Consider the following 4,994-nt stretch of genomic DNA (forward strand, 5'->3'; position numbering starts at 1 on the left):
CAGAGAAGGGCTTCCCTCACAAAGACTTCCAGGAGAAATGAGGCTACAGAGAGGGAGGGGAGGGGATTGCATTTAGGCTTTTCTGCTGTGTTTTGTTTTGCCCATATCTGAAAGTCTCCTGAATTGTCTAACAGTAAAGCAGATTAAGGACTAGGGGTGTTTAAGAAGTGTGCCTTCCTTTATCTGCCACATGACCCCAAAAAGCTGAGCTATAAAACGGCGCCTACATCACTGGGGCATCACGGAGAATGCCCAAAGGAACCGAGACTGCTTGAAAAGGCAAAGCCCTAGGCCTGGGGCCTAGAGAACTGCAGAGTCCCAAGACCAAGGAATAGTTTTACACAGGGAGTCCTCCTGTGCCAGGTGCTCAGATCCGGAGACAATTATCTGGACCTTGCATAGACCCAGCTGGGTTGGAAGCATGTGGGTCCAAACAGTCTTGAGACTGTCCCACAGGCAAGACGCTGCCAGGTCTATAACTGAATGATCACGTACCTAACCAGGAGGACTCTCATCAACCTTGTGGGTCGGAGGCAGATGCCAACGAGAACAGAGCCTGGCTGCAGAGCTCTTTAAAGTTCGATTAAGAAACACCAAGCTAGGCGCAGAATAAAGGGGGTCAACAGGCAAAGGAGGAGAGGGTGAGCAAACACGGGCTATATTTGATACAAGATGTTTTCTATCATGGCTCAGCCTGAAGGTGCAATGGAGGCTTTTCTTAGCTGTTCTGGGCCAAGCTCCACTGGCCTAAGAGGACTCACAAAACAGGGAGGTGAAGCCTGATGCGAATTCCAGGGAAGCTATTAGTTTTACAAAGCACGAAGTGCCTGGTTTCATTAAAATTATATATACATCCCAAAACACAGCTCAACGCAAACTGCAGGAGCCTACCGTAACACAGGGGTTCAAATGGAAACATTTCTCCAGGTTAGGGACCTTAAACATGACTGATATGAGAAATTCTGTCCATAATGCCAAGAGCGAATTGCTGAGACAAACATCTCGCAGTGAAAGCAAGACGCAGCAAGAAACCCTAGAAAATCCAACAGGAGTTAAACATGTTGGTGTGCTGCCCTGAGGATCTGGTGGCAGAAATTCTCCAAAAACAGCAGTCACAACACTTTCCCAACTGGGAACAGAAGACAGGAGAACATGGCAGACAGCCTAGGCTTGCCACACACAGGTTAGTATCCAGCAGCTACAAGCTTATACATTTAAGCCACATTAAAACCCAAGCGCCCGTCGCCCTGCTGCAAAGCACACCATGCAGAGCAGGTGAAGGGCAAAGGCCTCGGTGCACAGACAGGAAGCATGGAGCAGACTGAAAAGGACAAGGCTGCAGTGGCTGCTTTAGCTTACCATACGTCTCGGATCTACTCTCCTCCGAGCTAGACTTTGTCTTCTTGGAGGAGCTATCTGCATGAGAGCAGGAGAGAAGGAGAAAGAGAGATATAGAAAATATGGAGACCAAACATGAGGAAAAAAAAAAAAAAAAAATCATTAAAGAAAAAAACAAAACCCAGAATGATTTCTGTGATCGGGTTAAATCGTGCAAGACACAAATAAGGCATGAACACCACGCAAGTGGGAGCACTTGGAGTAAGGTGTGAACACAGGTAACACTAGACAGGAAGGGCCCGTCACAGAGTACTAAATGCAACAGGTTCTCTCCTACGAGCTACGCAAACTGCTCAGAATAACAGTGCTGTGAATGAACACCCTCCAAGACACCTATTGCCACAATAAACAGACTTTGCAAAAGACTGCACAATGCTCTGAATTCACCTTCCCCAAAGGCAGGTGTTATGGAGGCTGCAACAGAGTCCATCTACCAGACTAGACACCAACCAACGTTGGAGCAGGCTGGCAGCCCTCAACCAAAAGGAAGGCATTTCCAGGATCCTGAGAACTTCACCCCCCTCCAAGAGTTAGCTTTCAAACACTGTTTCTTGAACCTGCAGTTCAAGATGCTGCAACCTTCTCCCAACTCAACCCAAATCAAAGTATGTAATCTCCCCCACCCCTAAAAGCAAAGAAGACGGAGATAAACATTAGATGTAGCCTCTCCCTCCCTCTCCCAGTGTATTTTTTTAAATGCACTTTAAAAATCCATTTTAAAATAATCTGTTCTTTGCACGAGGGAGGAACCATGCAGCTACTGGTAGAAGTGTTGCAACAGTATGATTTGCAACGTCAGCTTGAACTGCTGTGTACAAAAACACGTCCTACAAGGTCTACAACCCTCAGATTCAATTCTCCTCTGTCCTACTGTCCCCAAAGGAATTAGAGGGCTCAACAGTGGAATTCACAAGCATGAGAAGCACACGCACTGCTTGGGCCAGGAGGCTCCCAGGACAGCCTGGCAGACAGGTCTGCGAACACACGTAACAGTCACTGGGTTAGTTGTTTAGGAGGATGAGGAGGAAGACTCTGCATGCAGCCTAAAACAAGAGACAGCAAGAGACTCTGGAGCTGACAAAGATAGTTCAAGGCTTCAGGGAAGGTACAGAAAGAAAAAAAAGGAAAAAGGGAAAAAATGTACATGTCCAGAAATACTATATTTTTTTAAAGTTAAGTGCTTGAAAGGGTAGACTCATCCCAGAGATCGCAGGGGGGGTGGGGGGTCAAATGCAATGAAGTTTGAACTAAGTCACTGCTCAAGACCCACAGGACTTTACATATCCACTTCTGCTCCACTGAGTTAGGAAAAACCAACTCTAACCTACAACAGTCAGCATGCCAGAGGTGATATCTTTTATTATATCAACCAGACCTACAATATTCACTAATGGAAAACCTGGGACACATCTTGTTTCTGAACTCTATTTCTGACACCACTGGTTTAGATCTATTTTTTGCCCAGCTGAAAACCCATTAAGCATAATCATGTTGTTCACATTCACTGAGATGTCCCAGTGTGTCAGAAAGCTTGTGCAAGTACTGAATAGCACCTGAATGCTGTCCTTCTTAAAGTGTCAGAACCCATCTCCCCCTCTACCCTACTATCCTGCAAATACTAGAGCTGAAATATGTTTTGAGGACTTTACCTGTAGGATCAAAGTCGTGTGCACTGATGCAGCGTTCAACCTTCTGCTTCTTGTCGGCTGGAGACTCTCTGCTCAGAATGCTGCCATGCCTGTGTCCAACAAAAGCAATCAATTTGGGATTGCATCAGGGTGAGGGAATCAGTTGGATCTGAAACTTTGTTACAAAAAGTGGGTGACTGTATCAGAGAAGCTAACATCCCACCCACCTTTGCAAACACTCAAAGCAATTAAGCTCTTTCTTATGATCCAAGCTGTTGCCAAATTTCACTTTACAAATGAATTCAAGTTACAAAGGGGTAAAGGAAAACACCCCCTTCTCTCCAAAAACATCAACAGCGCCCTAAAAAAACCCCTCTAAGAACTTCATTTTAAAATAAAAACAAAAACGTTGGAGCAAATATTTAAGAGGCAAAAGCCTGTATAACAAGTACCAACCTACAGTCACTTCCTACGACCATCTCAAATCCTGAATGACACCAGCCGCTGCGCTTTGCTGACATGCAAAGCAGTAACACTATACCATCCATGCTGGGTATGTCGACAATTATATTTTGAGCTAACTGTCCTGATCTAGGCATTTCACGGCCCTCACTCAGCAACGGATACTGATTCCTAATCTATTTTTGTTTTAAGTAGTTTACGGCATTAAAAAGTTATCAGCTTGCAGTATAGGTGAGCAGGAAAATTCCAGGTTCTTACCTTGTAGGTTTTTTGAGGGGAAACCTGAAAAAGAAAAGAAAACAACGTTTAGTGAAACACATTTTACTTCCAATGCTTTTATTCCAAGCAAGAATAAGACTATGTTGCCCTTCTGAAGCACCTTTCACAGAGATCCCCGAACCCTCTGTATTTCCGCTTCAACAAAACAAATCCTCGTGAGCTGATCATCAGCCTCATTTTACAGTTTGGTAAACTGAGCTAAAGGTCTGGAGGACTTATCCCAGGTCTCCCAGTATCCCAGCAGCAAAACCAGAAGTACCAGTCTTGAATCAGTATCAGAACTCCAGGGCTCTCAGCACTACAACACCGGCTCGCAACCTTTTTGGATTCAAGGCACCCCTCCATAAAACTTTTGCAAACTGAATGGCACCCAATTTCAAAAAATGAATTTATTACAGTGCTTACTGCCTTACACAGGGGCTGGACGGTAAGGGTGGGGGATTGTCCAGGCAGGGACAAGCCTACGCCTGGCTTATCTCCTCACACCTCGTGGCACCCCTGGAAGAAGCCGGGGGCACCCCAGAGTGCCCCAGCATGCCTGGGCAAGAATCACTGCGTTCGAGCACAGGACCTCCCAGATCACCCCCTCTCAAAGCGGGGAATAAGTGTTCAATACCACGTAAAGCCAAGGGATGGGAATCAAAGAGACAGAGGTTCTGCTCCTTCAACGTCTGGCTCTAAAGCTTCAGCATCTGCAAAACGGGGCTCACGTTTCCTTATACCTTTAAAGTCTTAGTAGGCAAAATGCATTACCATTTGCCAAGTGCTTCTAAAACCCTGGCTGGAAAGCAATACAAAGTGATATGTTGGGAGGAACAGAAAACTTCAGACACATTTTTGTCCCAGTTTTTTTTCACACAGCTGTTACTTGGGCCACCTCAGATTATTAGGACTGAAAGATTAGAGGGAAAACATTTTCCTCTTTATTTTCCCAGTTTGTTTACTACTGGCAGCTTCTCTTGTTTATCTGGGTTTTTACACAGCAGCAACCAAAAGGGGAAAAAAAAAAGACTAAATTAAAAACAGGAAAGTATAAAGTAAAACACCACAAACGCTGGCAGGGCCTAGCACTACTTTTAACTCTTTCTTAATCCAATTTTTAGAACTGGATAGACTCAAAAAAATAAAAGGGCTGGTGTATAGTCTCACATGATAAATTCAGGTTGGAAAGGCTTTTTTTTTTTTTTTTTTTTTTTTTTAACACAGATGGTTGGGGAGAGCCCCTTT

At 44.8% G+C, this 4,994-nt stretch overlaps 1 protein-coding gene across 2 annotated transcripts in view; it reads right to left on the reverse strand.

Annotated features, from left to right (window-relative positions):
• ARHGEF12 (Rho guanine nucleotide exchange factor 12) overlaps positions 1-3,770 on the reverse strand; it is a 53,871-nt gene extending 50,101 nt beyond the window's left edge. The window contains exons 1-3 of one of the 2 annotated variants that reach the window (XM_019510072.1): positions 3,747-3,770; positions 3,048-3,136; positions 1,360-1,416 (exon numbers count right to left, since the gene is read on the reverse strand). The gene's annotated coding sequence lies outside the window, so the exon portion shown is untranslated. The remainder of the gene's footprint in view (positions 1-1,359; positions 1,417-3,047; positions 3,137-3,746) is intronic. The other variant, XM_019510081.1, reaches the window with a different exon arrangement.
• Positions 3,771-4,994: the final 1,224 nt, after the last annotated feature.

Source organism: Gavialis gangeticus, unplaced genomic scaffold (genome assembly GCF_001723915.1).
Source record: "Gavialis gangeticus isolate Ggan-Ray unplaced genomic scaffold, GavGan_comp1, whole genome shotgun sequence".
In the NCBI taxonomy this organism is placed as follows: Eukaryota; Metazoa; Chordata; order Crocodylia; family Gavialidae; genus Gavialis; species Gavialis gangeticus.